Raw genomic sequence first — 22148 nt, forward strand, 5'->3', positions numbered from 1 at the left:
TTGCAGCGGTAGGCGATACTGAAAATGTGCCTGCCTCTCACAGGAGTTCCAACAATGAAACTACTACGACGTGTTTGTTGAACATCAAGGTAACAGAATATCATAAGATTAAATTTTAGCGCGAGAAATTATGACCATAAAAAATTATTATCGTTCGTTACTGAACAGCCCTCGTATAAACGCTGCGTGGATCAATTATAAAACTGTGCATATCTGTACCCTCACGAAGGAATACAAATGCGAATCGCGCAATGAGAAAAGAATTGAAATCAACCGTGGCTGACAAAAGCTTCATATTCTTCCCAGATTACTTGCTAGGATTAATGGTTATGATCATAGTCTATTAAATTAACGTAATTAAATTTAAAATTCAACTTGTCTATTCCCAGCTACTGCACAAATGAAACATTGTGCTAATCTACGAAATACGTATGTTTTAAAAATAGATAGTGACTCTACCTGCTTCCGTTATAGATATAAATCATGTTAACCATCATGAAGCTCTTCTGGGCGTAATAGGAGGGTTGTTTGGATTCTTCATAGACGTCTCTCCCTCAGTACTGATGCCCCCCCCTCCCCTCCATTGTGTGGGTTTTCGAGAGGAGGAGACGTCTTGCCATTGTTTACTTTAATAAAAGGGCTTTAATCACTTTACATATATCGCAGTTTTTAGGACATCAGCGTAGAGGAGCTTTTGGATGCTTTCTGGATATCATCAAAAATGTGCACTGCTTCGTCATCCTAATGCGTTATTCGACGAAACTTTCTGTGTAAAAGCTTCATTAGAATGTTTGCTTAAACGGTGTAGGAAGCATTGTAGCGTATGTGTGTCCCATATCGTCTAGTTTTCTTTCAGTAGTTGTATTTTGATATAATTTTATCATTGTTTGATTGCCTGATCACGGCGTTTAGGAACTTAAGTTACAGTTCTGTTTTGACACATGGAAGGTGATCGATGACTATGTTTACTGCAGTCTTCTGTCATCCGTCACGCGGTAAATGCATCTTTGTGCTTGAAACACTACTAGATGTAGTCTCCTGTAGGTTATTGCTGGTTTTAATCCCAGCCATGAATGGCGCCCTCGCATGATCAACGCGTTCCAGTCGAGTGATTAAAAGCGATCGGCCTATAGACAGAACCGCAACAACAAGCTATGAACTATCGACGTACTCCATCCGCCACGCAACACAACGCTCAGTCAAGTTTCAAGTACACTGTTTCCTACAGATCAAGCAACAGTTCTGTATTCTTGTCAAGATACACTCTGATGTATAAGGCTTAACTAAAAATGGTAATCGATAAAAATAAAGTCGTACTTTTTAAATATTTAACGTCAGACAGAGGAACATATTTGAATAAATAAATACTGTTTTCATTCCCATGGCCGCTCTTAAAACCCCTTCTTCTAAATCCGATGCTAAATTCTAGCGTCGTCTGTCATCTAACGGACATCTAATGACCTTCCTTCCTTCCTTCCTTCCTTTCGATCGTTAGAAACTGGCTGTGTAGCATGCTACCCTTGTCATAATGCAATGTACGTATCAGTAACACTTCGTATATTGCGACTTGGCATGTTGGAGAAGCATTGCAACCTGTAAAGTAAGGAGAAAAAACATTTCGAACAATTATCAACAGTAAAAAGTTGCACATCTGTGTGCATTTATCCTCGTCGATAAGACAGAGTAACGTTAAACCCCAGCCTTCATTTTCTTTTGTTAGCATTTGTTTTTTTTATCTGTGTTGCTTAGCAAAAATATCGTGTCGTCTTTCCGAAAATCAGTGAATATAGGGTGAATATTGCTTATTAGTGTACTGATAGCTTAGATAAATTATTATAATCCATCCTGTATCTTCTGTGTCATTTTTTCCTCAATTTACTACTTTCTTGTTATTTTCTTTAACTCACCGACATCAGAGTATGTTAGATAAATCTACAGAGGTGTAATAAATGATGTCCTCTCTCTTACATATGTTTGTCATCATTCGTAGCAAAATCTCATCTTGGTGAATGCTGGGTTGCCTGCTTTGTACCATCACCATGACACACAGTGCAATGACTGAAACAGAGTAGATAAACACACGAGCAAAGTTGAAATGGTTCAAATGGCTCTGAGCACTATGGGACTTAACATCTATGGTCATCAGTCCCCTAGAACTTAGAACTACTTAAACCTAACTAACCTAAGGACAGCACACAACACCCAGCCATCACGAGGCAGAGAAAATCCCTGACCCCGCCGGGAATCGAACCCGGGAACCCGGGCGTGGGAAGCGAGAACGCTACCGCACGACCACGAGATGCGGGCGCAAAGTTGAAACTAGGACCCCACCTGAACAAGGCTAAGTGCTTGCCTTTTCTTCACTATTGTGAAATAGCTTACATAACTGAAAGATATGCACTCCAGTGACGTATTACAGTATTAGGAAATTGTTTCTTTTTAATGGAATGCCATAAAAGTGAAATGTATTTTTGAGGCTGCATACTGAACGCTGTCGATAACGGAAGCAGATAACCAACATTTTCATAGCTCTCCTCGGTAGCTGTGGGGTCAGCGCAGCAGATTGCTAACCGGACGGGGCACGGGTTCGCTTCCTGGCCAAGTCGGAGATTTTCTCTGCTCGAGGAGTGGGTTTTGTGTTGGCCTTACGTTCGTATCGTCGTAACTGACAAGAAAATCGCCTTCAATACACTGTTGTATCATCTTTCCGTTACTGAATGGCTGAATGGGCGTGAATCAATAGCCAATATGTTGACGTTAAGAAAAACATTTTGATATTTACCTTTCTGTGTATTATGAAGCTGGAGCGACATTGATCAACGCTGATAATATCTTCTTATTTCGCGATAGAGGAAAAATGAGGAAATTTCGTCCTAGTTAAGAGATACAAAATACATAAGTAGTGAATAAAGAAATGAACTTTAAACAGGCACTTTTCTCTTGAAGGTCAGTGTTACATTCATGAAATTAATTCCACTGTTACAATTGTCTTATACTAAAACTCTCTTAGCGCCTGCTGTTTCGCTCGAATAGGTTGTACGGTCTGATCAGATTTTTCTTTCTTTAACCGAATTTTTATTTTGTTCACAAATTGCAACACCTTCTAAACTTTTCACACTAATTAAGAACATAGAAGCACGGTCGTCTGACCAAGAAGCGATTCTGATAGCTGCAGTCAAATGTTTCTATTAATAATGCCTTTTACGTTCTTGTAGTGATATTTCCATAGAAACTTTTGCGTTCTTGTGGTGATATTTCCATAGAAACTTTCATCCCCTAACATACATTTCTTAATATCTAACCGAGAAGTGAAGTATCAATTTTCAAAGATTTAGCTTTTTTTAATATAACGAAGTACTTTATTAAAAATTTTCGTCACCTATGTCACTCCCCTGGGAGTTGAATTTCCAAAAACAGTGAAACACGTAGCCTTTTTTTTTTTCATTTCTAATCGAGAAGCCAAATGCCAGGTTCCAAATATGTAGCTTTCAAAATGTTTTCACAACGAAGTATTTTCATAAAACAAATTAATCTCCTATTTCACCTCCTTAGTTCCGCCCCCGGTAGCTGAGTGGTCAGCGCGACAGAATATCAGTCGTAAGGGCCCGGGTGCGATTCCCGATTGGGTCGGAGATTTTCTCCGCTCAGGGACTGGGTGTTGTGTTGACCTAATCATCTTCATTTCATCCCCACTGACGCGCAAGTAGTCGAAGTGGCGTCAGATTGAAAGACCTGCAACCGGCGAACGGTCTACCCGACGAGAGGCCCTCGTCACACGACATTTATTTATTTATACCTCCTTAGCAATGAGTCTGAAAAAACAGTGAAATGCATATTTTTAATTTCTAACAGAGAAGTCAAATACAAATTTTCATAGGTTAAGCTTCAAAAATGCTTGCATAATGAAATATTTACATATAAATTTTCATCCCCTATTTCACCCTCTTAGTGGTTGAATTTCCAAAAAGTGTGAAACACGTATGTTTTTATTTCTAACTGAGAACCTAAGTACAAATTTTAATAGATTTAGCTTTAAAATGCTTTCATAGTGACGTATTTTCATAAAACATTTCATCCCCTATTTCATCCCCTTGGGGCTGAATTTTCAGAAAAACTAAAACACGCATTTTTTATTTGTAAGTGACAAGTCAAATACCAATTTTCATAAGTGTAGCTTTAAAAAGACATTGGTAGTTCTTTAATAACAATTTATTTTCAAAAACAACTTTCACCCACTATTTCACGCCCATAGAGGTTAAATTTCCAAACATGTATTTCTTTATTTCTGACTGGGAAAACAAATAACAATTTTCGTTTGTCTGGCCTCAAAATTGCCTTAACAGCGATATAGTTTCAAAAAACTTTTCATCCCCTATTTCACCCCTTTAGGGGCGGAATTTCAAAACTCCCTTCTTAAACGACGCCTACACTCTCTGCAGCTTTCAAGTTCCTGGGTGATAATGAGTCCGTGAGTCAGTCAGTCGAGACATTGCATTTAATGTATACGGATACTACTTCGTAGCCTCTCCATATATGCCGCGGTGGCCAAGCGGTTCTAGGCGCTTCAGTCTGGAACCGCACGACCGCTACGGTCGCAAGTTCGAATCCTGCCTCGGGCATGGATGTGTGTGATGTCCTTAGGTTAGTTAGGCTTAAGTAGTGCTAAGTTCTAGTGGACTGATGACCTCAGATGTTAAGTCCCATAGTGCTCAGAGCCATTTGAACCATTCATATATGCAGCTGCTTTTGCGATAACAAACTTCGACCTGACCATATGCTTCCCATATCATATTTATGGTACTCTGACATCGATAATGTGCTTTCACACAATCACTTTTATGAGCAACATGAGCAGTAAACGTATTTACACTTCGAAAGCATTTGTATGGGCGGCTACTGTTCCCTCTGCACTTTACTGCAACGGGCGCATGATTAACCGTGTGGGATACTTTGCAAACTTCTCTCTCTATCTCTCCCCCTCCCCTGTGTGTGTGTGTGTGTGTGTGTGTGTGTGTGTGAACAAAACGACATCTCGTGAACTGAGGACACGTGTGTTAACGTGGGCGGTAACATTTTGTAAGGTCCGTGACGTTTACTCAGTAGTGATTCGTGCACTTAATCTGAAAGAAGAACTTTGACATTTCTTGATTAGCGTGCTGTTTGTTGACGCTGAATAAACACTCGCGACAACGTTGTTTTTCCAAGATATCGGTTAGGACTGCCTTTCAGCACTGAAAATAGACTCCACCATCATTAGATCGTCGTGTTGGATCTGCGATCGCTATTTTTTTAAATCTACACGATCCCTTATTGCAGATTATTTCTGGTTACTTAATTAATTTTTAAAGCAATACATCAAAAATTGCAGACTGTCTTCAGATAACAAGTGGTCACTAATCGAGTGATTCTTTTGTTTGAAGATTTCAGATTGTAACGAACTAACAATCATTTTTTTATTTACTGCTTGTAGATGCAAACGTTTTGGTAACTATATTTTTATTTGCCTACCCTAAATTCTGAAATAGGTCTTTCCGTAGCTTTCCAAAATTTTCTAACACAAATGCCGGGATTTTTCGTCCTAAAAGAAAGCCAGTCTTGCCTCCTTTCCTTCCGTAACCTCATATGTTCCAAACTTAAACAACGTTCGTAGTGACAGTGCCGTCGATGGGACGTGTAACACTAATCATCCTTTTTTTTTTAATACTTTAATGAAAGAGGAAAAATAAAGTTCAATGACACTTTGAAATACCAGACTCGTAATTCACTCACGAAAAAAATTAGCTTGCAAGTTCTTGAGTATTACAAACCAGTTTTGGGACATCGAATAGGTAGCGTTAACAGAAGAGACAGAAGAGATCGAAAGGAAAGGAAAGGAAAGGAAAGGAAAGGATTTTGGATTTTGTGGTAAGTTCTATGAAAGCAAACTACTGAGGTTATCAATCCCTAGGCTTACACAGTACTTAACCTAAATTAAACTAACTTACTCTAAGGACAACACCACACACACACACACACACGTGCATGCCCAAGGGAGGACTCGAACTTCCGACGGGGAGAGCCGCGCGAAGCGCGGCAAGGCGCCCGAGACCGCACGGCTACCCCGCGCGGCGTTTCATTGTGAGTTCGTTTAGTAAGCCGTTGCTGGACATTAAACATTAAATTTAAGTAAAAACTCTGAGTATTGTCTTCTGTTTCTTACATGACTCCATTTTTGTTATAAGATGTTGCACAGTTGACCGTACAACTCGCTGTGCTGTTAAGACAGAAATGGCAACACCAACAGGTCTGTCTTGCAACTGATAAGCATGGCTGGTCTTTCAGATGAAGTACGGCACGGCAAGCATCCCGCATGATCTTTCCTCTTTTAAACACATCAACAATTTTCCATTCTTATGTAGCTATTTGAGAGGGGTGAATATGAGACTGTGTGTGAAGATCTTACACGCCTGCATATACAATAATGATTCAGCAGCATCTTCAGTACCAAAGGAGCCAGTTGGAATTACGTGGAGTGCGTTCATAGCTTTAGATGACTCAACAATCATGGGTATGTCTCGCTTATCTTTCTTAGTTTTCCTACAACTGCAAAATCTCTGCCACAGCTCAAAACGCTTAGTCTATTCACCAAAAATTTGTGTCTTATCCCTTCAAATCATACCAGAATAAATGTAGGAGACATTGATGCATGGGACTTGGAACGCAATTGGGAAGTATTGCTTGGCACAAAGAACATGCGCTATCTAGTAATGAATTTCTGAAATATTTTCTCCATTATTTGACACCTGGAACAAGTCTATGGGCATGTAAATGTGTATGGAGAACGCAATAGCATTGAGAACATGTTTTGAGGGAAAAAACGGCACTTCGAAAGTTTTCCGTTTTCTCAATAATACCGGGTGGTTAAGATTAAAGTGCAGCTACTCACAGAGATCCAGTGTGAGCTGTAATTATCGTATGGAGTGAAATTTGTAAGATGTTCTAGTGTGTTAATGCTAAAGTTGTATGCAAACGCAGACCACTGTAGTTTTCCTAGTAGCTTTGGTCAGTTGAGATCGAAACTACGTTACCTGTATGTTAGGTGTGTTGCGTATGTATCAGGTGTTACCTCACTTCGATCATATTGTTTGCATCATGGTCTTCCAAGGTTCCCCTAAAAACCGGAAGCAATGAACTGACTAGAAACTGAATGATGATATATAAAGGGCCGTATAACCTACAGAACATTTGTTGTTATACATAGTTATCCTCACGTCTGTTATTTAAAAATGAACAGTATTCATAGCGAAATTGAAATATTCGATGCTTAATACAGGTTTTATTCGAAAATTGTTAGTTTGCAAAAGGGATGTCGTAGTAAAAATAAGAAATACAGATTTATCATGTAGTTCTAAAAAACACAATCTTCAAAAAAGATAAAAATTAAAAAAAACACAAACATAGCAAACATCCCTTCAATACTTCATGGAGCGTATATGAAACATGTTTCTATTAGACATAAAAAACTAGTATTTGTCGACAATAACAGGAAACTCTTGCCTTTGATCATGATGAAAAACTTTCTATTAAGTACGTAATAGCAACAATAATTATATAGACATTTTTTTAAGTTTTTGCATGTAAGCTGTACTTGCATCAGCAGTAATTGCTTTGGGTACATAAAATGGCAGAAGTTAATTGATCAACTAATCTTCATTACTTATAAAATTTAACTTACGTTTCATAATAACATAAAATATATAATGGTCTGACATTCAAAGTTGTGCGTTTCATATTATGAGCAAAACAAACAAACGAAAGAGGTAGTGGATTCCGAGTTTCTCTCTCACGCATTAATTTGTTTCTTTCCCTACCATTGCTACCAGTAATACCGGTAATCCTACAATTTACTATGTCATTTATGTAGTATACCAACCTTATCGAACTGTAGTTTTGGTAGAGCGCAGTTCTAGTTAATGTGGAACAGATTTACGCTGCAAAAATGTTAGTTCCAATTTTGACTACCACGTGCAAACCTGACGCTGTACTATATCTCGTCGATGTCTCCGGTGCTCATATCGAACAAATTGTGTATGCGGCGGTTAATAATAACAACATTAAGCCTTTCTCACTTGTTTGACTTCTTCTGCCCACGTCTCGTTTCTAATCCATAACATATGGAAACATTTCTATATGTCTTTCTTGCAGTCACAGCGCCAGATTTGCTACTGGTGGCTAAAATTCGAACAAATTTATTTCGTGTGCAATTATGTCCCGCATTAGAATATCTCCCAAGTTTTGCTGCCGCATGATAATTACAGCCTAAACTGGACCTCTGTGAGTAGCTGCACTTTAATTATAACCACCCGATAGTTCTGACGTGCATATGGACACATTTAACTCTTGTTAAATCTGTCTGATGCAATACCCGAACTTGTAAACAACTGCAATCGAGTCCCGTTAAAAGTTACTCAGTTGTTTGTTAGTTTTTTCCATGGTAACGGTGCGCCGTGGCAGCAGTCGGATGCAAGCGTTCACACAGTTCGTGTGAAGAAGCAGGGCGGGAAGCCTGTGTAGTGGGGTGGGGGAAGCCAGCGCCGTGTCAGCCGCTAAGCGCGCGCCTCATCTGCCTCCCCTCCAGCTTAACTTCGCAGGGCATTACCGACAAAGCGCCACGAATTCATTGTTTGCTGTTCAGAGTGGGCAAGCGGCGACACGGCCAGTGCTCGTGTGCGCGCGATCAAAGACAAGACAAGACACAGTGTCATTAAAAGGTTTGCCTCGAAACGCCGAGAGTAAAACAAGACAAAAACGCATCGCGAGTCATCACTGAAAACTGCCAGTGTGGGTGCTAGATGTGTCCGAGTGCTACAAAGGCAATGCCCATACAAAAACGATTTTCGTACATAACAATACGTTACTGAAACTATCTAGCACATTGAAACTGCATGTCGCACCGAGACTCGAACCCAAGACTTCGCCTTTCGTGGGCAATGTTCTCACAGTATGATAGAGAGAGAGAGAGAGAGAGAGAGAGAGATAAGTGCTTTACTGTTTTGAAATGCAATGCGCTACAGAGCCGAAACGGAATTACAGGTATGGACAAAAAGCTTAATCAATATCAACGCATTATTTAGATAAATATGACGCTACCGGTATAAATTTTTGTATGTGGAAGAATGCAGTGCGTCCCTGAAATGTTACTTCAGACTTCGAGATGTTGCAGAGAGTGTCTTGAGGAACAAATCGAGGATAGGAACACGTGTCCAGAAACGTCTTCCAACAAGCCTACAGAGTGTCGAAGTTCTAGACACTGGCGCCTGTCACTAGGCCATCCCTCCAACGGCAAACGTGACTTTGTATACTGTATATACGTCGGCGGAACGTCTCGCAGTGTTCTTTATTATTCAGTGATTGCAACTGATTGCCACGTTCGCCAGAGGAGAAGGTGGAGCTAGCTGCTGCGAAACAGGCCTTTTCTCCTATGACTGCGATGCTCTGTCGCCTCAGTGGATGACGGTTTAACGTAGGTTTCCATCCACAGTTTATTTTTCTCTTGGTACCCTGTATAGTCTCCAATGTTTTTCGGTATACTGGACAAAAATAAACTGCAGATGGAAACCCATGTGCGAAACCGTCATTTACTAAGCCAACAGAGCATTGGATTCATAGAAGACAGGGTCTATCAACGGAGCAGGTACCTCCATCTTGTCCACTGGCGATCGTGGCAATCAGTCGCAGTCACTAAGTAACTTACGACACTGCGAGATAGAATTTTCTCGTTTTGAGAGAACTGAAGGACGATCTGTTCAATTGTTAAAAACCAGTCAACTGCCAAGACCGCATAATTTTTTTATTTAAGACAACAAGTTTCAAGAGACTATGCTGTTATCTTCAGGTTTTAAAATCTTTTGTTGTGAAGCTGCTGCTTATAAACATCAATTAGAGAAATTAAACAGCAGAACTGCAACAGTAGTAAATACATGAAATCTTTTGTTGTGAAACATGTTTTACATGTACAGCGTACAACGTCACATTTGCTGCCTAAGGAGCGGCCTGTTGGCAGGTGCAGGTATATATAACGTCGATACTCCACAGCATTGTTGGATGATGTTTCCGGACACGGGTTCCTATCCTCGATTTGTTACTGTAGACACCCTCTACATCCCGTCAGAGTTTGTCCCAAAATTCCTGTGACACCTTGTGTACCTTTCTTAAACATAAATTAATTTTAATTTTTTCTTGCACTGTATTTTCTTCTTCGATATATTGCTATATTATCTGAGCTGGTTTAAGACAAAAATTACAGAAATTAAACAGGAGAGCTGCAACCGTAGTAAATACATGAGATCTTAGAAAATTTTAAAATGTGAAAATTACAAAAAAATAATACTCTTGTCTCCACCGCACTCTCAGAAATAGTCTATATTTTAACTGCATTTTCTTTGTCATTTCAAAAGCAGATATTTTCGCTGTGTTGTTCCATCAGGGGGTAGAGTTACTGCCTCGAATGCGAGCTCTTCATCATCATAAGCTATCCCTGCGCGACTCAGGAACTACTGTGAAGTTTTGTAAGCAGGAGAGAGCTGTTGGAAAAACTCAAATAGTGAGGCCGGTTCGTTAGCTACGTTTCGATATCGTGGTAGGTTAGGGCATTGTCCGCTTAATACTTGGTTCTGGTTAAGAGTCGCGATCTGACACAAAGTTTTAACCTGCCAGGAAGTTTCAAATCAGCTTGCATTGCTCTGAGGAGTGAGAAATTCAGTATTTCCTTTATTCAGTCTGTGCCAAACACTGAGTGTTTTATCTAAACGGCCAGCGGATGACCTGTATATCGAATATGACGAGCTAATGAGGATCTGCCGAAAAAAGTCTGAATCCATCTTTGTGGCTGTTGTATCTTATTTTACAGTTTCACCTTGTTTGTCCATACACCTATAACTGAACATTAATATTGGGTGTGTCCACCCTTCGCCTTTATGACGGTTTGAATTGTGCTGTGGACACTTCCAGTAAGGTGTCTGAATGTCTGTGGGAGAATGACAGCCTATTCTTCCTCAAGAGCCGAAGCTATAGAATGTGCTGATGTTGGAAGTTGGTGTCAGGCGCTAAATCGACGTTCTAACTCATCCCAAAGGCAGTCCTTTAGGTTCTTCAGGTGGGGACTGTGGGCAGGCCAGTCCATTTCAGGAATATTACTGTCCAAAACTACTGCCTTACAGATGCTGCTTTACAACAGTGTGCATTGTCATGCTGATACAATGAGTCATCGTCTCCGAGCTGTTCCTCTGCTGTACACAGTACACACTGCTGTAAAATGTGTTCATATCCTCCACATGTAGGGGACCGCACCAAACCACGAAAAAAAAAAATCACTGTTGCCTCTATGCATCATGCCAGGTAGCGTTCTCCAGCCATTCACCAATCGCAAACTCTTCCATTGGAATGCAACAGGATATAACACTATTCGTCACCGCAGATCATTCGTTTCCAGTCGTCCGCTGTCCAATGGCTCTTTACTCCACCTAAGGAGTTGCTTAGAACTGACTACAGTAACGTGTAGCTTATGAGAAGCTCCTCGACCATTGTAACCCATCTCTTTAACTCCCTATGTGCAGTCATTGTGCTACAATGAGATTTTCACTCTGCAGGGGAGTGTGCACTGATATGAAACTTCCTGGAAAATTAAAACTGTGCGCCGGACCGAGACTCGAACTCGGGACCTTTGATTTCGCGAGCAAGTGCCCTACCATCTTTGTGTGTGTGTGTGTGTGTGTGTGTGTGTGTGGTCATCGCGGACGTCACATGACATCCTTTCTAGTTCGTTTGTTGATCCCTCTACTCAGTTTTTTTATTACAGAGGCCAACCTGCTCTCTGACCGCACACGCTGAGATACCATGCCGGCATTTAAAAGGGTAACGAACTGGACTCGATCCAGCGACCAACTACCTACGATTACGGGGCTTTTTTTTTTAAATCTCATTTTGTTCGCTTTCGTTCGTTGCATCTGCTCGGGGCGGACGTCGCAAGACACCCGTTTCAGTCCGTAGTTGATCCATTAACTCAGTTTTTTTTATTACAGAGGGCAGCTAACCCTCTGACCGAACACGCTGAGCTACCGTGCCGGCTCAGCTTTACTTCTGCCAGTACCTCGTCTCCTACCTTCCAAACTTCACAGAAGCCCTCCCGCGAACCCTGCAGAACTAGCACCCCAGGAAGAATGCATATTGCGGAGACATGGCTTAGCCACAGCCTGGGGGATGTTTCCGGAATGAGATTTTCACTCTGCAGCGGAGTGTGCGCTGATATAAAACTTCCTGGCAGATTAAAACTGTGTGCCGGAAACATCCCCCAAGCTGTGACTAGTCTATGACTCCGCAATATCCTTTCTTCCAGGCGTGCTAGTTCTGCAGGGTTCGCAGGAGAGCTTCTGTGAAGTTTGGAAGGTAGCAGATGAGATACTGCCAGAAGTAAAGCTGTGGGGACGGGTCGTGAGTCGTGCTTGGATAGCTCAGATGGTAGAGCACTTGCCCGAGAAAGGTAAAGGTCCCGAGTTCGAGTCTTGATCCGAAGCACATTAATCTGCCAGGAAATTTTAGTCACTGTGATGGTTGGACTGCTGCTATCATTGTGGAATTCACGAGTGATTCCTTCCGCTGATTTCATACGATTTTTGAGCAACACTCCGCAGCTCTCGACGGTCCCTGTCCTTCAGCATATGAGGTATGCCTAAATTTGGTTCAGCTGTGGTTGTTGCTTCGCGTTTCCACTTCACAATCACTTCACCAATAGTCGGTTTGGGCAGCTTTAGAAGAGTTGAAATGTCCCGATGGATTTGTTACTCAGGTGACATCCAGTGACTAGTCCACGTTGGAAGCCACTGAGCTTTCCTGACCGACCGCACTCTGCTGTTACTTCTTCTCTACTGACAACACAATACTCCCTGCCTCCTTTTACACACATCTAAAAAAGCTTTGCATCACCCCAGTTCCCAGAACTCCTGAAGATAGCCGTTTACTGTGGATATTGTACCACAGACACAGTCCCTCTTACTGTTCAGAGATGTCACTAAACCCGCCCAAATATGTAAACAACCATCCATCAGCAGCGCCTATTGGACGGAGGGGGTCCGACAGCTGATCAGTTCCAGTCATTTCACCAGGAAGGAGGTACACGACTCATGTTGTCTGTAGTTCAAAAATGGTTCAAATGGCTCTGAGCATTATGGGACTTAACATCTGAGGTCATCAGTCCCCTAGAACTTAGAACTACTTAAACCTAACTAACCTATGGGCATCACACACATCCATGCCCGAGACAGGATTCGAACCTTCGACCGTAGCGGTCGCGCGGTTCCAGACTGTAGTGCCAAGAACCGCTCGGCCACCCCGGCCGGCTGTCTGTGGTTCAACCATGTCTAGTCGATCAATACCGCTGTTCGATCGCGTCTGCATTGTCACTTTGTGCCAGGAAGGGCTCTCAACAAGGGGAGTGTCCAGGCGTCTCGGAGTGGACCAAAGCCATGTTGTTCGGACATGGAGGAGATACAGAGAGACAGTAACTGTCGATGACATGCCTCGCTCAGGCCGCCCAAGGGCTATTACTGCAGCGGATGACCACCACCTACGGATCATGGCTCGGAGGATCCCTGACAGCAACGCCACCATGTTGAATAATGCTTTTCGTATAGCCACAGGACGTTGTATTACGACTCAAATGGTGCGCAATAGGCTGCATGATGCGCAACTTCACTCCTGGCGAGGTCCGTCTTTGCAACCATGACATCATGCAGCGCGGTACAGATGGGCCCAACAACATGCCGAACGGACAGCTCAGGATTGGCATCACGTTCTCTTCACCGATGAATGACGCATATGCCTTCAACCAGACAATCGTCGGAGACGTGTTTGGAGGCAACCCGGTCCCACTGAACGCCTTGCGAGTGCAGCAAGGTGGAGGTTCCCTGGTGTTTTGGGGTGACATTATGTGGGGCCGACGTACGCCGCTGGTGGTCATGGAAGGCGCCGTAACGGTAGTACGATACGTGAATGCCATCCTCCGACCGACAGAGCAACCATATCGGCAGCATATTGGCGAGGCATTCGTCTTCATGGACGACAATTCGCGCCGCCATCGTGCACATCTTGTGAATGACTTCCTTCAGGATAACGACATCGGTCGACTAGAGTGGCCAGCATGTTCTCCAGACGTGAACCCTATCGCGGATGCTTGAGATAGATTCAAAAGGGTTGTATATGGACGACGTGATCCACCAACCACTCTGAGGGATCTACGCCGAATCCCTGTTGAGTAGTGGCACAATCTGGACGAACAGTGCCTTGATGTGTACAGTAGGCTACGACGAATAAGGGCATGCATCAATGCAAGAGGACGTGCTACTGGGTATTAGAGGTACCGGTGTGTACAGCAATCTTGACCACCACCTCTGAAGGTCTTGCTGTATCGTGGTACAACATGCAATGTATGGTTTTCATGACCAATAAATAGGGCTGAAATGATGCTTAAGGTGATCTCTATTCACGTTTTCTGTACAGGTTCCGGAACTCTCGGAACCGAGGCGATGCAAAAAGTTTTTTGATGTGTGTATGTGGGCGGGTCCGCCTCTCGTCACATCTAGTCGTAAATTCTGCATTACGTAAGGGTGTCCAGATACTTTTGATCAGACAGGGCATATGCCTGATTTATCGTTCATATTGAAACCAGTCTTCAAATCTGTGTCCCACCAGGTTTCCAGTGTTAAACGCAACTTCAGTGTTGTAAGGCTTGAAAATGTTGGCTGCCTTATGCGAAAGTCTGTGCAGCCGTGCACGGTTATAGGTCAGGACGGCACGCCACTGTTAATCAAAGCAAGTCGCAGGGCACATGGAAACTGTAAGCATAAGCATGCCGATGGAGAAATACACTGTACATAATAAGTGATAGGTTTTGATCGGACAAGCTGTGTGGGAAGAGAGTCTGTTGTAAAGGAAGAGTGAGAACAAATAGCACTAAGTAGATATGTAATATACTGTATTTTACAGTTTTGGGCATTTGGTATATACCATTATAACATTCTAAAAGTCTGACAGCTGTTGATATACTGCCAAAACCATTTGCAGAACAATACAGATTTTAGTAGCTTTATCGTGGTTATATATAAAAAAATGTCACTCATAAAAGATGTGGAACACAACTTGAATATGATATATAAGACGGACACTAATTAGTGCGATGTCTTAAATGTTTCCAACGTTGCAGTATTTTTTTTATTATTTCATGCAGGTTATGTTATGCATATCCTCAAGATGAGAGTTTGCCTATCTCGAAACCCGTCGATCTGAATGTGCTTCCTATCACCGGCACAAAAAAGCTTCCAACTTTCTCTAAACACGCCGATTTTACCCTTGGAATCGGCGTGCCACTTGCGTCTATCTGCTCTGTTGGCCGCAGTGAAACAAGCTCTTCCGCCTTCTAATACGATAACGAATCATTCCCAGGCATAGCTGCCATCTCCTCATCAATTCGTTTTGTCGATTACCCTCACAAATGCAGTAACCTAATGTCGGAATGAGTTTGCACATTGCTAACCCCAGCAGTCATCTTATATATAATGGCATCACGTGACTTATTTGGAAGCCATAGATATGAACAAAAGAGTACGACAGATACTCACAATATTCCTTGCAAAAAGTACAAATCTTATAAACACACTATCTGTTTTCGATCGAAATTCGCGTACATATTTTGTTTACCCGCTGATGAAAAGAAGTTGAATAGGAATGATTGTAAGGGAAACTTCGTCTGGAGTTGTTCGCCAGCGTGGTGCAAGTCTTTCTCGTTGACGTCACTTCAGCGACTTGCGCGTCGATGAAAATGACGTGAAATGATCGGACAATACAAACACCCAGTCGCCGAGCGACGGAAATCTCCGACCCGAATCGAAACTGGGACTCTGCGATCTAGAGGCAGCGACGCTAACACTTTTTTTCGTTCTGTCCTTGTGTTTCTTACGAGAATATCACTCAGTTTTTTTACTACACATGGTGGCCAGTTCCCTGACTGAACACGCTGAGCTAACGTGCCGGCTTCCTCGCATTTTCCGATCAGGATGGTGTTCCTCGTCTGCTCCGTGCTGAAGTTAGTTGGCTCTCATTCATTGTGAGCTCTGCAACTGTCGTCCCCGTCCGCAGAGGGACTACTTGTTGCCACGGCAGCTACATTCCGCACGTGGCGCTCTTCTTTACTCGAGATAACAGTTAACCTCAGCGCTATGGGCCAACTTTTACGCGCCCCGGCACATTTGGTTCGCGCTGCTGCTGTGTCTCTGCGACTTTCTGCGGGAAAGGAAATTTACTACCACGCCAAAGGTAAATCACCAGGCCTCCACTCACTACTGTAAAAGTCGCACTCGCCTCAGCCTGACGCAGGAAAATACGCTCCTAGACAAAAATTTCAGTGCTATTATAAGGAATCATCTGGGGGAGTGTTGACGATTACACGAATGACTAACATCGGCATACGTAAACCTTTAAATTTCTGGCTAGTATCTCCAAACAACTACTTCATAATAAACACACGGGCGTTCACGATTTCTCTCAATAACCTACTTGCGACGTTCAATAAGTAATGAATCACAATTTTTTTCTGAAAACAGGTTGGTTTTATTCAGGATTCCAATACACCATATTACTCCCCTTTCTTTTGGCTACAAACCCAATTTTTCAATATAATCTCCGTTCAATACGGCGGCCTCACGCCACCTTACTGGGAGGGCCTAGGTGCCCACATGGTACCACTTTACTGGTCGACGTCGGACCCAACATCCTGCTGCATCAACAACCTCCCCATCATCCACGTACAGCTTCCCGTGGAGTGCATCCTTCATTGGGCCAGATGGATAGAAGTGGAAAGGTGCGAGATACGGGCTGTAACGAGGTTGAGGAAGAACAGTCCAGCGAAGTTTTATAAGCCCCTCTCGGGTGTGCAGACTTGTGTAGCCTTGCGTTGTCATGCAGAAGGAGAAGTTCGTTTGCATTTTTGTGACGACGAATACGCTGAAGTCGTTTCATCAATTTCCTGAGGGTAGCTTAGTACTCTACAGAGTTCCCCTATGAGCGAGGACACCAAAAAATGGTTCAAATGGCTCTAAGCACTATGGGATGTCATCAGTCCCCTAGACTTAGAACTACTTAAACCTATCTAACCTAAGGACATCACACACATCCATGCCCGAAGCAGGATTCGGACCTTCAACCGCAGCAGCAGCGCGGTTCCGGACTGAAGTGCCTAGGACCGCTCGGCCACCGCGGCCGGAACGAGGACACCAAACAGAATAACCCCTTCAGGGTCCCAGCAGACTATCGCTGAGGATGCAGCTTTGAACATTTTCTTCAGAGGAGAGGTGGTGTGGCGCCACTCCATGGATTGCCGTTTTCTTTCCGGTTCGAAGTGGTGAATCCATGTTTCAACGCGTGTTTCGACAATCGACAAAAAATTATTAGGATCAGCCTCGTAACGCGCAAGGAATTCCGCACAGATGGTCCATCGTTACTCTAAAGGGTCTTCCGTTAGGCGGCGGGGAACCCAACAGGTACATACCTTTGAGTACCCCAAATAGAGACCGACCGGCTAGCCGCGCGGTCTAACGCGCTGCTTCCCGAGCGGGAAGGCGTGCCGGTCCCCGGCACGAATCCACCCGGATTAGAGTCGAGGTCCGGTGTGCCGGCCAGCCTGTGGATGGTTTTTAAGGCGGTTTTCCATCTGCCTCGGCGAATGCGGGCTGGTTCCCCTTATTCCGCCTCAGTTACACTATGTCAGCGATTGCTGCGCAAACATTGTCTCCATGTACGCGTACGCCATAATTACTCTACCATGCAAACATTAGGTTTACACTCGTCTAGTATGAGACGTTCCCGGGGGAGGGGGGTCCACTGGGGGCCAAACCACACAATAAACCTGGGTTCGGTGTGGGGCGGTGGTGAGGTGGGTGGACTTCCGTGGCGTGTTGTGGGGTTGTGAACCACTGAGGGCTATGGCGGGGCGAAGCCTCTCCGTCGTTTCTAGGTCCCCGGTTTAATACACAATACACACACACCTTAAATAGTGGGCGTGAGTGTCAGTACTTCCAACAGAGACGTCCAATTGAGCAACGAGGTGTTCGTTTGTGATCCGTCAATCACCTCGAATGAGAGTGTCCAAACGTCCCAATATCGCAGGAATCACAGCTGTGTGCGTCCGGCCGGCACGCGGGATATCGCATAGTTCTGCACGAACTTGCCGCGATCATGATACACGCCTCGTTCAACGATTCACCGTGCTTTTCTTCCCTACCAGGTCTCCGTAGAATTTCTGCAAGCGCCTGTGCACATCTGCCATGGTCTGGTTTTCCGCCTAAAGAAACTCAATGACAGTTCTGAGTTTGGAACGCATCTCCGTTACAGACGCTATTTTGAAGGCTACGTATAGCGCCACCATCTGTAGGAAGTTCATGAAACTACAAGGGCTGAAGCAGGAATATTTCACGAAGTCTCACAACAAATTCCGCAATTTTTCAACCGAAATTGGCCAAGAAAAAAAATGTGTTGCATTACTAACTGGACGCTCCTCGTACATACAGGGTGTTCCTGGATTCTCCCCACAGCCTACATCTACACCTACATACATACCCCTCAAGTCACCGTATGGTGCATGGCAGAGGATACCTTGCACCACTGCCAACCATTTCCTCTCCTGATCCAATCACAAATGCAGGGTATCCCAGAAGAAATGGTCGATAATCCTGGATGTGACAGGAATAATCACTCGAAACAAAATGTTTCTAAACATGGGCTCTAAAATGCATACCTTAAGATCTATGATCACTTATACGTCTTCAGTACTGAGAAACAAACCTCTTCCACTGCAAGCCCTTTGCTTTCCATGTTTTAGGAGGAGGTAATATGAACCAAAACATGAAAAAAAGTCTGGTAAACACGGGCTCTAAAATACATGCCTCAAAAAAAGGTTCAAATGGCTCTGAGCACTATGGGACTTAACTGCTGAGGTCATCAGTCCCCTAGAACTTAGAACTACTTAAACCTAACTAACCTACGGACATCACTCACATCCAGGCAGGATTCGAACCTGCGACCGTAGCCCAGAACCGCTCGGCCACCCCGGCCGGCCATACCTTAACAGCTTTGTTCACTTGTTCATTAGAAGAGTAGTATTTCACAGTAGCGAAGATGAACAAATGCTCATAGTTCTTAAGGTACGCATTTTAGAGTCCATGTTTACTAGACCTTTTTCTCGTTTTGATTCACAACACTTGCAGTCACTCAGCGACAACACCTTCCCGTACACCGCAGCGTCAGCAGCAAACATCCGCAGCTTTTCGCTCACCCTGTCCGTCAAATAATTTACGTATGTTTCTCCAGTGATGTGGAGAGAGCGCTCTGTAAATAATGGTATGAGTGGGAAACTATATACCGTAACTCACGGCATTCATGCTGCAGGAAGAAACATATAAAATAATTCTTTCGACTCTCCTGCGTCTGCTGGACGAAAGAACGACGGTGATTTACCGTGACTCGGTTAATTAATCCATTTATAACCAACTAAATAATGTGTTGACAATTTTCAGTGCAACTGTTCGACTAGTGGATTGTGATACCTTAATGCTGTACGTTTCAGGCCGTAATTACCGCAGTAGTTTTTCTTTTTATCGTTTATTGTCAAAGTTGTTGAACACTGGAAGTGTGATGTAAATAGAAGATAATTATGTCTGAAGCATGAACCTGGCGCGATTGGTCCTGCCATAGCTGTCTAGTGCCTGCAGTCTCTTCATTATATGGCGGTTTTTACATAACTTCAGATGGTGAGCGAACCACGCTGCTTACCCAAGCCGATGCGCCTACCTTTCTCCAGCGTTTACCCCGCAATAGCAGGTTCCACTAGTGGTCGGATCTCACGCATCCGTGTTTCGACAATTAATTTTATTTTCATTATGCGGCAGTTTGCTCTTCCTGTTGCTAACACTGTCTGTTACAACTATGTTTTGTGTGAAATCGTTTTTGAATTACTTAACTGATCCATGCACATTGTCGTTAACTACAACAGACGAAGGTATGTGAGCATAAAAATCGTCTCAACAAGAAACGCCTTTATTTATTTATGTTCTGTGATATTTCAGGTTCTGAGGACCCATCGTCAAGCTTCCAGTGTCGCTTCATTCGTAAGTCTGCAAACCTGAAATATCTTATACATAAAACAGTAATCATTTGTATGGATGAACAAACGAAAATAGTATGTTGAACAATCACCACTGTTTAATGCCGTATCAGCTTACGTATTTTGTTTCACATCATTCTAAACGGGTAACCACAACACAGTTCACGTAAGAGGAATACAAAAGCATAGCACTGTGTAAACATACACTGAGGTCACAAAAGTCATGGGATACCTCCTAATATCATGTTGGACCTCCTTTTGCCCAGCATAGTGCAGCAGTTTGACGTGCCATGGACTCAACAAGTTATTGGAAGTCTCCTATAGAAATATTGAGGCACGCTGCCTCTATAGCCGTCCATAACTGGAAAGTGTTGCCGGTGTAGGACTTTGGGCACGAAATGACGTCTCGATTATGTCGGACGATCTGGGTGCCCAAATCATTCGCTCGAATTGTCCAGAATGTTCTTCAAACCAATTGCGAACAACTGTGGCTAGGTGACATGATCACGAGGCTAGCACAAGCGCTGCAGGCTATGTTGTGCTCTTAGCAAAGGCACTCGCGTCAGTCGTCTGCTGCCATAGCCCATTAACGCCACATTTCGCCGCACTGTCCGAACGGATACGTTCGTCGTACTTCCCACACTGATTTCTGCGGTTACTTCACGCAGTGTTGCTTGTCTGTTAGCACTGATAACTCTACGCAAACGCCGCTGGGCTCGGTCGTCAAGTGAAGGCCAATGATTACTGCGTTGTCATTGGTGAGATGTAATGCCTGAAATCCGGTATTCTCGGCACACTCTTGACACTGTTGATCTCGGAATACTGAATTCCCTAACGATTTCTGAAATGGCATGTCCCGTGCGTATAGCTTCAACTACCATTCCGCTTTCGAAGTCTGTTAATTCCCGTTGTGCGGCCATAATCATGCAACCATAATCACGTCGGGAAGCTTTTAACATGAATGACCTGAGTACAAATGACAGCTCCGCCAATGCACTGCCCTTTTATACTTCGTGTACGCGATACTACCGCCATCTGTATATGTGCATATCGCTATGCCATGACTTTTTGCCATCTCAGTGTATACACGTCAAAGGTAAACAATGTACTTAATATCTTGTTTATACACGTGGTGTCAGAACAATTACATCTATGCACTAGAAACAATCTTATTTAATGTCAGGGCATTGTAAAGTTTCTTTACCATTACAGATGTTAGATAATGTTTTATTTATATGTAATTAATTGTCCACAGGCAAGATTTCGACACGTCAAATATTGCGACGTGGCGAAGTGATTCGTTTGTAACATCAATACTTTTAGTGCTTAAGGCGAAGGGAATGTTCGCACACAGCGAGTAACGCCTGAAGCATCTAAACGTGTTTTTTTTACACGCTGGTGAAAACTGAAACTATTGCTATGTACTTCTCTCATCCTCACGGGTATTAAGATATTTGAGTTATCATAGTAATAGCTGAATTTAATATTTCTGTGCATACTTCAGGCAGCAATCGTCTAAAGTAAATTATTATCACCAGAAGCACAATCCCAGCGACTACATGTGCGCCGTCTACAAAACAAAGTTTCGGCGAATTCCTACTATCTGATGTTTGACCTGAAGACGCTTGAAAACTGGTTGATGGAATAATAAATTGTTGATAAAAGTTGGGTAATGCCAGATGAGGTAATAGTTATTATAATACTGGACTGGTCCCCAGATTTGACTAGCCAAAGGGTTACTTCCCAATCTCTGCTTCAGAATACAACGCAGTTACAAGTAAAAACAAAAATTTGCGAAACATAGTTCACACGATACGCAGCCGGATATACTAATGGATTTCATCCCCCATGTTAGGGTATATTATGATGTGGCAACAGGAATGGTATCCAACCACAGAAAAATAATAATTGCTGGATCCTGGATGGCCGAATACCCAATATTTGCATCCCCCCTCCAAAAAAA

General features: G+C 43.2%; 1 protein-coding gene across 4 annotated transcripts in view; it reads left to right on the forward strand.

The window, feature by feature from the left end:
* Positions 1–22148, forward strand: part of LOC126185203 (protein O-linked-mannose beta-1,2-N-acetylglucosaminyltransferase 1-like) — an 842885-nt gene that overhangs the window by 579820 nt on the left and 240917 nt on the right. For 3 of the 4 annotated variants that reach the window (XM_049928081.1, XM_049928084.1, XM_049928082.1), the window contains one exon: positions 20148–20189. The exons of the other annotated variant lie outside the window; for it this stretch is intronic. The gene's annotated coding sequence lies outside the window, so the exon portion shown is untranslated. The remainder of the gene's footprint in view (positions 1–20147; positions 20190–22148) is intronic. 4 annotated transcript variants of the gene reach the window in all.

Source organism: Schistocerca cancellata, chromosome 4 (genome assembly GCF_023864275.1).
Source record: "Schistocerca cancellata isolate TAMUIC-IGC-003103 chromosome 4, iqSchCanc2.1, whole genome shotgun sequence".
Taxonomy (NCBI): Eukaryota; Metazoa; Arthropoda; class Insecta; order Orthoptera; family Acrididae; genus Schistocerca; species Schistocerca cancellata.